Here is a 12,417-nt window from a genome sequence, read left to right on the forward strand (position 1 = left end):
GATTCCAGAAAACAGACAACAGACTCCAGACTCTATACGTCAGACTCTAGACACTATACTATTTATGGGTTAGGGACATGGGGTGGTCTAAGGTATAGGGAAAGATGATTGACAGCAGGGTAAAATGAAGTCACAGGTTTGTTCTGCACAAATGTAGTTGGGGTTCATGGCCTTTCATAGGACATATATACAGAAATGGCGGCATTAGCATGATCTGAGGGTGGAGTTTTGACTTTCCAACTTCCAAAGGCCATCTCTTGGCAGCTGTGCAGGCCCAGTTGGAGGATTCATGGTCTCAACTGGTTTGAACTGGACAGAAGCTGGCCCAAGTTCCTGAAAAACAACTGAAAGGACCATTAATTACCATGGTGACTTATGAATATTATCTATAAAGTAGCCAGTGAGAGTTAGGTTTTAGTGTTTAGGAGTGCAGCCTTCGGCTACTGTGGCCTTCAGTTTTATGAAAAAAGGAAAAAAAAAAAATAAAAGCTAGTGAGCAAGAACAAGCAGGCCAGGCGGACCTGATCAAGTTAACCCCTGGGTTTCAGAACTCTGTGCAAAGAGTAAATTGTTATTCGAGGCCTCACCCTGGCAACATGCACATAGCAGACACTTAACTTAGTTGATGGAAAGAACATGGGTTTTGGAATGAGTGAGATGTCTGATGGTCAAATCCTGACTACACTCTGACTAGCATCTCTAATCTCTCTCAGCCTTGGGTGACTCATCTGCTCGATGGGGATAACAGTTCTTTCATAGGGATGCCAAGAGACTTCAGCCTCGTGTGTAACACTGCTCATGTTGTGCCCTGGAATGACTTGTTCTAGATTGTGAGCTTCTTGGGGGCAGAGACCGGGACTTTCTTGCTATTAACCCCAGCAGCTAGCACCATGCCTGAAAAAAGAGCATGTGGAATAAACATTTGTTAATTGAAAACATGTGTCTGGCACCCAGTAGGCGCTTGCTGTTTACTGCTCTCTTCCCATCTTCCCTCTGCTACCCTTCTTTCTGAACTGGCTTGCTGCGGGGGATTGCCCTGGCACGGGGCAGTTTCCACAGTGTAGGAAGTTCAGGTTCTCTGCAGCAGTCACTTTCATTTCCTAGAATTGGCATTTCTATGAAGCATATTATGCAAGAGCTGAGTTTTAATGTAGTCACTCCCTAGACAGTCTGGGCAAGACAGAGTCACCCTGTACCAGTTCCTGGCACAGCTGTTGTTGGCCCAGTTATGCAACTTTCTGAGGCTTAAAACGGAACAAAAATCTTCCATTGCTGCTTTGAGTGCCAGAGAAAACTTTCTCAGCAGAGTCATCCCTCATTCTTGGAGAAGAAAGGAATGTCCCTTTCTTTTCCAAGCCAAGTGCCATGTCTCCTCTTCTCTGAGAGAGAAGCGATAATTTATTGTTGGGCTGCAGATTGGGCCTTGGAGGCCTCACTTGATGAAGAGGCAAAACACTTCTACAAATAAATGGAACTCATTAATGGGTTCCTCCCCAGCCCCTTTCTCTGTCCCTTCCACTTTCTTGAACCCTGTTTCTCTACTTCTGAGGGGCCCTCCTTCCTCCCAAATACTTTCCCCTGTACTGTCCCACCTGAATCTCTGCGAGGCACTACCTTCTAATCTCCTCAGGCCATCAGTGTTCTCACTTCCTGAAAGAAACTGAGCTCTTCTAGTTGGCAAGAAGAAAACAGTGTGATTGGACTAATTCATACTAAAATGTGAATGACTGAAAGCCCAATAATATTTACATTCCTTAATATAATTGCCTTTTTACCAAAGGGGCTTATTAATCCAAGCAAACCCTTTCTATGGTACAATTTCTAGAAAGAATTTTTATCCAGTTGGTCCTTTCCAGGTCCCTCAAGGAAAAAACTAGTCTGTCTCTTCAAGAGTAAAATGATGGGGAGGGTCAGTGATCTTATATTTGGTCCACGTTGGGGATTATACCTTCAGCAGGCTAGAAACAGGACAGGCTTGGGAACTAATTTTCAGAGAGGCAATCATTACATGGTCATTTTCCTGGTAACTGGCTTATGGTCTTAGAAACAAATCGCTTTTTAGGACAAGGTGGGAAAATCTACCCAGATATCTGCTCCCATTCACATTGTTTAATTTTCTCTCATAATCTTTATTCTTTGTCTTCACAGCTTTGAAACTGCAGTTTCCTGAGTCTAAAGTTCCTCTGTTAACTGACCTACAATTTTCTTTTCTCGTCTCATTCACCCCCATAATGGTGTACTTTTGCTAACCTGTTATTATCATTATTCATATCTCTAACGTTTTTGCTTATACGAGGTCTGTCTACAAAGTATCCAGCCATTGTTAATATAATAAGAATGGTTTGCACCACATCATTGTAACCTGGCAGCGGGGACTGGAGAGTGGACTGGGATGCGCATGCGTCAACAGTGACAACCTCACTGTACTAGGTAGTGGGGCGATAGACACCGTTGAGTGAGCGTGTGTACTATGTGGCCGTCACATTCTAAATGGCTGAGCGAGTAGAGCAACGAATCTGCATCAAATTTTGCATTATGCTTGAACATTCCTCCGTGGAAACTATTCGGATGATTCAGAAAGCTTTCGGGGACGATGCAATGAGTGCAGCGCAGATAAAAGTGTCACACAAACACTTCAAAGATGGTCGAAAATTGGTTGAAAGTTATCCACGTTCTGGAAGGCCTGCAACAAGCAGAACACCTGAGAATGCTGAATGTGTGCGGGTTAGTTAGGTTAAGAGACCCTGGGAAAACTGTGTGAGGTCCCAAGATGCCTACTTTGAAAAGGACTGAGGCATCATTGTCCTGTGTACAATATTTCTTGTATCTTCTTCAATAAATGTCTCTATTTTTCATATCACATGGCTGGATGCTTTCTGGACAGACCTCATCTATTGATAGGCAACTTTGTTTCTGCACTTGATTTTTTTAATAAAACAAATACATGTGTGCATATGGCTCTACTTACAAACCAGCTCATATCTAGCACTTCCAAATGTCAGGCACTGTTTGTGCTTTACATGTGCCACCTCACCTAATTTTCATAAAAACCCTATAAAGTTGATTTTACTGAGATGACGACTTGGTTAGGATCGTACAGTTAGCACGATGGCCCAGGGTCTCTGTTCCCAACCACTATGCACACTGCCTCTGTTTTACCTCCATATTACCAGAAATGTTCCAATGTCGTGTTGGAAGAGTATTTCTCACAACAAACAAGAGTTATGGCATCCTATGCTTTTAAAAGCCAATCTGAACAGTTTGACCAAATGAAAACTTAAGGTAGGACTAAGACCCCACTGTACTCATAGCATGCACAAGGTTGGCAAGGCAATATTCCTGCTGTTCCCTAGTTACTTGGCGATGCCATCACTAATCTCAATAGATTCGGGGGGCTTGAGGGTATTGGCTACTTGAATCAAGAAATAGAAAGTTGACTGTGAGCAAAGTAAGTGATTGTATGATTTGTCCCCGAGGATAAATTTTTCATCCTGATCCATCAAGAATTTGATTAGACTGGCTGGTCCTACTGTGAACTAGAGATGGAACTAAGTTCCCATAGTTTAATTCCTGAGGCCTTTCTTGAAAATAATAGCTAACACTAGCCATTTACCAGATCCTGGGCACTGTATTCTGGATAAGAATTATCATGCCCATTTAACAGATGTGAATACTGAGTCTTGTGATCTGCTCAGTTATAAAGCTAACATGTTGGAGAGTCGAGATTTGAACCCAAGTCTGTCTGATTGCAAACCACTTGCCCTGACGAGTTATGCTGCGTTGCTCCCAGGGTGCTGTGGAGGATGGACTTGATTGGATTGTGCTGGGTCCCGGGAGCCAGTGGTCACAGCTTTGGATCTGTGGCATGTGGGCCACAGTTGATGGCTGCCTTGAATCAACTCAGAAGCTGATTTGGGTCAGTGATTCGGAATGAGTCTGTTAGAGCCAGTATAGCATATTTTAAAGATCCTGTATTTTAGTATATGAGCAAGAAGTAAGTGAAAAGCTGCAATGAAGATTTCTCACTATGTTGCAGGCCAGGAATGATGATGATGATGATGATGATGATGATGATAAAAGCTAACAATTATTGAGTTCCTTCTCTGTGCCAAACATTCTGTTAAGCATATTATATGCCTAACCTCACTCCAATAGGAGGGAAAATCAACTGGCATTTGAGTGGTTTCTCATACCTGAGCCATTATTCAATCATCATTTAACTTCCTTCTTGGAGTAAAAATAGTAAATGACATTGCTTCAGGGAAGGTTTGTTTTTGCTTAAATTTCTCATATGAGGCAATCATACCTGAATTGCACCATCCATTTGGGCGACATTTGTATTAAAAAAAAGTGTAACAAAGTAGGAACAAAGACATGAAAACATACTATAAAAACACCAGCCTTTTGTATTATTTGAGTGTTGGGTTATGTTCTCTTTGAATAACAAGATAATGAAGCAGGAAAAGTTGGTCTATGGAGATCTAGTGAAATATATGGCATGTGGGCTTTGAAATCAGACAGAGGGAGGTTCCCGTCCTAAGTTACTTGACAAGTTTCTGAACTCTTCTGAGACCCCTTGACTAAAATGCAGATAATACTTGTCTCATAGACTTCTTATAGGATTAAACAAACACACCTAAAACAACTAGCAGGGGTCTTAGCTCAAGACAGGGTTCAACAGAGGTAATTACCTCCCACTCCCCAACCCCACTTTGGATCTGCCTGTGAAACTTCACAGTGTTTACTGACTTCTCCTCCTCCCTTCACACTCTATTCTGTGCCCTGTTTTTATAGTTCTTTATTTCCCAATTACTTTTTTTTTTTTTTGAGACAGAGTCTGGCACTTTGCCCCAGCTAGAATGCAGTGGTGTCGTTGTAGCTTACTACAGCCTCAATCTCCTGGGCTCAAGTGATCCTCCTGCCTCAGCCTCCCAAGTAGCTGGGACTACAGGCATGCGTAACCATGCCTGGCTAATTTTTCATAGAAACGGGGTCTCACTTCTGCTCAGGCTGGTCTTGAACTCCTGACCTCAAGCGATCGTCCCGCCTTGGCCTCCCAGAGTGCTAGGATTACAGGCATGAGCCACTGTGCCCAGCCTCCTAATTACTTTTGTTTATTCAGTTACTGATTCAAAGGCATTTTATTGAACAACTGCTTTGTACGAGGCACTAGGGCAAGCACTGAGGAGGCAATGGTGAGCTGAACCAAACAGCAGTCCTGGTCATGGCCTAGTGAGAGAGACAGGCGTCAATCGCACAAACAGGAAGGTAGTTACAAACTGAGCCAGACGCTGGGAAGGGAAGGAAACACGTATCTAGACTGAAGAGTCAGGGAAGTGAAGCTGAGTGGAGACCTGAAGAGAATGAGTGTTGTCTACGACAGGTGGTGGTGGTGATGGTGGTGGTGGAGGTGATAATTGATGGTGGTGATGGTAGTGGAAGGGGTAGTGGTAGAGGGGAGCATTCACCACAGAGGGAACAGCATATGCAAAGGGTCTGTGGTGGGTGGAAACTCTGTGTGTCTGACATGCCGACAGACTGGTGTGGCTGGCACAGGATGGTGAGGGGGAGAAGGGGCAGGGACCAAAACGTAAGCAAAAGCCACACCTCAGACCTTGCAGCACCTTGTAGGCTGTGTTAAATATTTGGATCCTAATCCTAAGAACAACTGGATGCCACAGAAAAGCTTAAACATAGGGTGGGGTGAAACATTCACAATTCATTGTGAGAAGATCACTGAAGATTTCTACGGTCCAATATGGTAGCTACTAGCTACATGTGGCTGCTGAACACTTGAAATATTGCCAGTCTTACTAGAGATGTGCTGCAAATGTAAAATATATACTGGATTTCACAGATAGTACGAAAAAAAGAATAAAATATTCAATCAATTTAAAAATACTGATTATATCTTGAAGTGATAATATTTTGGGTATAATATCAATTTTACCTGTTTGTTGTTAAATGAAGCTATCAAAAAATTTAAAATGACATATGTGGCTTGCGTTTGTGGCTCCCATTATATTTTAATTAGCTGGGGCTGCTCTAGATGCGGTGTGGAGAAGAGGCTACAGAGAAGACTCAGTAGATGAGCCCAGTGAGAAGGTGGTTTTTGTGCTCCAGGCAAGAGGTGAAGCTTGAACTGGGATGATGGTAGTGGGAATAAAAAGAATTGGATAGATTCAAGGTAAATCAGCAGGACTAAGTGCTGCAGCAGATACACCTGGATGGATAATGGTACCGCAAGTTAAAGTAAAGAACACCAGAAGAGGACCAGCCTTGGCAAGAAATATCATGAGCTCAGATCGGGACATGTTGAGGGGACATGTTCTGAGACAGCCAAGTGGACAAGTATCTCAAGTAGGCAGTTGCCTATTTATGTCTGGAGTTCAGATGAGATGTCTGGGCAAGAGACTTAAATTGGAAAGTTATTGGCTTATAGATGGGCATAGATGAGATTCTTTAAGAAGAAAGCAACCAGTGAGAAGTGGCCTCGGACCTAGACTTGGGAAATGAGGTAGGGAAGGTTAAGCTTGAAAAGGAGAGTTGAAAAGGAAAACTAAGTATGTGTGGTCATACAAGCAAAGGAAGCCAGTGACTAAGAAGGAAGGCGCGGCCAGCAGTGATACCTGCTCTGAGAGCTGAAGCAACATGAGGACTAAACAATGTGTGGGAGAGTCAGCAGCACAGTGGTCCTGGGGGACCTTTGCAAGTGTTGTTTGGGTGCACTGATGAGGTGGAAGCCAGACCGGAATGGCGTGGACACTGGGCAGGAGGAGCGGAGACAGAGACAGTAAATATAGAGAACTCTTTAGAGGAGTTGGGCTACGAAGGGGAGAGAGAAAGAGAGAAGCTTGAAGGAGATGCAAGGTTTTTGTTGTTGTTATTGCTCATTTTTAAAAATAAATCTGGATGAGACTTGAGCATGTGTAAATGCTGGTAGGAATGATCTGGTTGAGACGGAGCGGTAGAACCCAGAAGAGAGATGGGATGGTAAGCAGTGCGTCTAGGTAACATCCACATTGGACAAGGGGACTGACCCCACTTGGAGGTCTCCTCTGCTACTGTAGCAGGAGGATAGAGGATGGGTGTGGGTAGAAGTTCACGAGTGGGAAGTTGAGGGGATTTCTGTGGATGGCTCCAATTTTCTCTGTGAAATATGAGGGCATGAGGAGGCAGAGGCTGCCAGTGGCTGGAGGAGGCTGGAGCAAGCTGAGCTAGCACTGCAGAGAGAATTGTAATAGAGTGCTTGGTCTCTAAGAAAGAGGCTGTAGGGTTCTTTCAGGGTTGAGGTTTTGTTACACAGGAGAAACAGACATAACGAAAAGGGACAGTGGTGTCTCTAAATTTTTATTTGGTTGGTCTTTAGAAGTGGCAATTTGATTTGGGGACAGGAGGGCTTGAAACATTTTATATGGTATTTCACATTAATTATATTAAGAAAACACCAGTTGTTCATATTGAAGAACAGGGAAGACCAATGGAGACTGGGGTGAGGTAAAACCCTCTCCTTCAACCTCGTGTTTGGCAGCACCACTGGAAAGAGAGTCCCTGGTTTTGGCAAGGGTGTTAGAAAGATTCTTAAGTCTGGGAGCTCTTCCAAAAGCCAGTAAGAAAGGATGTGCACCATCTGAACTTCCCTGGAGAGGTTCACCCCCAGCACCCCTGAGGGGCTGGCATTCATGTGCAGACTATCTGGTAGCCTCACCCAGGCTGTTTTCTGCGCCTCCTCCCCTATAAAAATGGGCAGGATCCATCTGCTGGTGCAGCTAGAAATTTGGGAGCCAGGTATGAGTCTCCATGCAATGCCAAGAGAACGGGAAACCCAGAGATCTGCTGGCCCTTGTGCTGTGAGCTCCAGCTTGTACCAAGTGTTTTCCTGGGAAGAAATGAGAGGACAAATGGATTGGGAAAAGAGGAGGGGTCAGTGGACTCTGATCAAGATGCAGGAGGTTTTGAAGGTTGGACAACTGTGAGTAATAAAGTGGCATAGAGGAGAAGATCCCTGCAGAGAAGGAGGTAAAGGAACCGAGAGGCCAGGGTGTCAGGTGGGTCATGTTTGGGAACAGTGAAGCCACCGGGGCTCCTGGAAGATCTTGGGAAGAAGAAGACTATGAGCAGGTGCCAGGGTCTTCAAAAAGTGAGAGGAAGTAACCAGGAGGTGAGCAGGTGGTGACAGAGGTAAGGAGGACATGAGGATGGTGTGGTCCAAAGGCAAGAGCCCAGAGCCTTGGAGGAAGTGCTTTTCTTACAAAATATTGGGAAATAATAGTCAGTGATTTTCACACTTGATCAGAGAGGGGGGGTTCCTGGATCTGATGATGCTCTTGTGGAGCACCATGAAACACCATGAAAAAGTAGATTTAATCTCATGACACAAACTATGATTTAGCACAGATCGTCTCTTAGTAGTCCAAGTGGGCTACACCTGTTAAATGGCAAATAATGTACACACAGTCATATCTGTGTCAGTGGCTGAAAGCTCACAGAGACCACAGTTTAAGGAAGAGCAGAGGACGGTGGCGGGACACACAGGAACAGACTGGCAGACGTGGCCCTCACTGAGGTCAGAGGAAGGGGTGGGGACGGGAAGAAGAGGAAGAGCAGCAGTTAACAGGGGAGGAAGGAAGGACTTGGTAGATTTTTCTTTAGGAACTCACATTTAATCTTGTCAATGTTGGCAGTTTTTAAAATATCCTTGAAAATTTTTGTCTGCAGCAGAGCTAATTCAGAAGTTTGCTTTGCCTTTATGATTCTGTATCTGAATTACTAAATTGACACATTTAGTATTGTGTCCTTCCTTAAGCTTTTAGGTTCGACTTGCTATTCATAAATCTACCACAATTTAAAAATCACTTTAAAAGGGACTGTGGCTTACTTACATTTGGTCCTATTTACAAATTTAGCTAATTAAACTTTGAAATATTTTTAACTGCATTTATAAATGTAATATATTTGATATCCTCCTTAAGTATCTCAGTTGTCTAACTTAAAATTTTCCTGGGTTCTTAAATAATTCCTATATAACTAATAAACTTTTAAGTATGGTAACTTTAAGCTCTCTTAAATGTTTCAATATATTACATAAATGTTTCAGTACATGTTTCTACAAACAAAATTTTCAGATTAAAACCACAAGTATAAACAAAGTATAGTTTTTTAAGATTTAAAATTTTTTATTGATATGTAATAGATATACATATTTTCTATTTCATATATTCTACATGAATTGACACATTCATGTAATCAAATCAGGGTAATTGGGATATCTATCATCTTAAATATTTGTTTTTTATTTATGCTAGGAACATTTGAATTGTTCTCTTGTAGGTATTTTGAAATGTGCAATAGATTCATGTTAACTATAATCTCCCTGCGGATCTATTGAGCACCATGTCATATTCTATCTAACTGTGTATTTATACCCATTTATCAACCTCTCTTCGTCCCCACCTCACCCCTCTCCTTCCTGGCCTCTGGGAACCATCATTCTACTCTCTGCCTCCACAAGATCCACTTTTTTAGCTCCCACATGTGAGTGAGAACATGTGATATTTGTCTATCTGTGCTTGGCTTATTTCACTTAGTGTAATGACTTCCGCTTCCATCCATGTTGCTGCAAGTGACAGGATTTCATTCTTTTTTATGGCTGAATATTATTCCATTGTGTATATATATCACATTTTCTTTATCCACTCATTTGTTGAGGGACAGTAAGATTGATTTCATATTTTGGCTATTGCAAATAATGCTGCAATAAACAAAGGAGTGCAGATATCTCTTCAGTATACTGATATGCTGATTCCCTCCCTTTTGGCTATATACTTAGTGAAATCGCTAGATCACATGGTAGTTCTATTTTTTCATTTTTTTTTTGTTTGCTTTGTTTTTTATGAGACAGGGTCTCTCTCTGTTGCCCTTGCTGGAGTGCAGTGGCCTGATCATAGCTCACTGCAGCCTTAAACTCTCAGGCTCAAGTACCACCACACCTGGCTAATTTTTCTATTTTTTATAGAGATGGGGTCTCGTTATATTGTTATGTTGCCCACGCTGGTCTTGAACTCTGGCCTCAAGTGATTCTCCTGCCTTGGTCTCCCAAAGTGCTGGGATTACAGGCATGAGCCACTGTGAGCCTACTTTTAGTTTAAGGAAACTCCATATTGTTTTCCATAGTGGCTGTACTAATTTCTAGTCCCACCAGTGTCTGGGGGTTCCCCTTTCTCTACATCCTCGCTAGCATCTGTCATCCCTTTTTGATAAAAGCCATTCTAATTGGGGTGAGATGGTATCTCACTAGTTGGGCACTTAGCCTTACCTTCGGTTGCCAAATCTACCTGCCTGCTTTGGAAAATCCCAGAGGGGCGCTGGGGGCGGAGTGAGGCCCCTGTGGGGTCTCAGCTCTCTTTCCTCCGCCCTGCAGCCTCCATCAAGCCCCCAACCCCCGCCTCTGAACTGGCCCTGCGGGCACGACCCGCCCTCAGGGGCCGCAGCCTGGGTCGCGCTCACCTGGCGGAGCCCGAGGCGGGGTGGCCGCAGCGGGCAGAGGGCCCGGCCGCGGGGCCCAGACGCAGGCGCCGCGGGACCTCCCCTTGGGCGGCAGCGCGTGCCCCGGGGCAGGGACGGTTTCCACCCCGCCGCGCGGACGTCCCCGTCACTCGCACTTCCCGTTCCCCTGTGCGCGGCTCGGAGGCAGCGAGAAGCCGCGGCGAGGCGGGGGCTCGCGGTTTCCCAGGTACGTCGGGCCCTCCCCGCCCGCGCCGCGTCGCCCCGCGCCGTCTCGGGCTCCCAGCCGGCGGCGCCCGGTGGCTCCGTCCGGGCGGGGCGGCGGAGAGAGCCACGGGTGGGGGACGCCAGTGCTTCCCTGCGCAGGAATGCGGGCACCAGAGAAAGCCCGGCTGGGGTAGGCCCTCGGGAGCGGCAGGAGCCCCCAGAAAGGGAAGGGGCATCCCAGTCCCTGCGGAGCCCGAGGGCGGGACCTTGCGCGTCGGAGTGCAATGAGCCTTGGCTGAGCCGAGCGCCCCTCCAGCCTGCTGGCCGCCGGGGTGGCCGCGGGGACCGTGCACTGGGCTCCCGCTGGGGCTGCTGTGTCCCCCTGCAGGCCGAGGTGGGCGGGCCCCCTTTTGACTCCCCCCTGCGTCACTTTCCACTCTTGGTGAAGTTGAACTCTAGCGTCTTGCAAGGGGTGTGTCCGCGCTCGCTGGTGACTGCTAGGACCGAGCTTATGAGGACCGGATTTCGGTCACCGTGGCTCAGCCGTAGGAAAGGTCCATACTCTGGGTCTGTCCGGGACCCTCGCTTCTAACCCGGAATCTGCCCTCCGCACCCGGGCGGGTTTCCCTTCATTCTTAGAATGTGTGCGTTAGGTCTCTGATTCGAAAACAACTTCGAGCATTTAAGCAGAGTCCAGTTCTTAATGCTCTGAAGTCCCCTTTATAACTCCTTCAACTTCTATGAATGAGAACTTGTGTTTGGAACTTAGGTGCAAGCCAAGCCAGCAATTTTTTTTTTTGAGAGAGATTGTTGAGATGATTTTTAATTTTGCAAAAGGTCTTGACTCTGTTACTGAGATTTTTACCAGGAAAATGACTTATTCACCAAAATTTAAAGTTTCTTCCTGCAAAGAACAATTGCATCTTTAAGCTTTTTATAACGTACTCATTTTACAAAAATTGCCAGAAGTTGACAGCGTGTTTTGGAAGTTTTTAAGCTATCAATTAATTACTCGTACTATTTTATTTATAAATAAACTAACAGAGAAAAAAATATAATGGTAAAGAATACCCCCACATTTAAAAGAAGGCAAGAAAAGAGAAGCAATGGAACATAAAATAGGCGAGACAAGAAGAAAATACTTAGTCCATTTTGTGCTGTATAACAAAATACCTGAGACTGGGTAATTTAAAATAACAAATTTATTGGCTTGTGGATCTGGAGCTGGGAAGTGCAAGCTGGAGGGGCTGGCCAGGGCATTCTTGCTGTCTGATTAACATGGTGGAAGGCATCACATGGCAAGAGAGAGTAAGAGAGGGCAGAACTTACTTTTATAACAAACCCACTCTCACAATAATGAACCTCCTCTCATGATAACAACATTAATTCATTCATGCGGGCAGAGCCCTCATGACCTAATCACCTCTTCAAGTTCCCACCTCTCAACACTGTTACATTGGAGATTAAGTTTCCAACGCATAAACTTTGGGTCAAACATTCAAACCATAGCAACAATACAATGACTTTAAAATGCAACATGCAAGTAATTATATTAAATGAGGAGTAAATTTTATAACCATCAGATTAATATTATCAGAGCAGACTTAAAAACAGCCCAACAATTGTATGCTATTTACGAGAGACACATTTCTTATGGATGCTAAAAGGTGTAAGGTGAACAGATGCAATCACTTATCAAAAGAAAGC

The 12,417-nt window shown here is 44.6% G+C and overlaps 1 protein-coding gene across 5 annotated transcripts in view; it reads left to right on the plus strand.

The window, feature by feature from the left end:
• TLR2 (toll like receptor 2) overlaps positions 1 to 12,417 on the plus strand; it is a 78,842-nt gene that overhangs the window by 7,412 nt on the left and 59,013 nt on the right. For 3 of the 5 annotated variants that reach the window (XR_006735378.1, XM_045552141.1, XM_045552143.1), the window contains exon 1: positions 10,646 to 10,732. The exons of 1 other annotated variant lie outside the window; for it this stretch is intronic. The gene's annotated coding sequence lies outside the window, so the exon portion shown is untranslated. Of the gene's footprint in view, positions 1 to 10,645; positions 10,733 to 12,417 lie in introns of those variants that run through there. One more of the 5 variants, XM_045552142.1, reaches the window with a different exon arrangement.

The sequence above is a fragment of the Lemur catta genome, chromosome 5 (assembly GCF_020740605.2).
Source record: "Lemur catta isolate mLemCat1 chromosome 5, mLemCat1.pri, whole genome shotgun sequence".
Classification (NCBI taxonomy): domain Eukaryota; kingdom Metazoa; phylum Chordata; class Mammalia; order Primates; family Lemuridae; genus Lemur; species Lemur catta.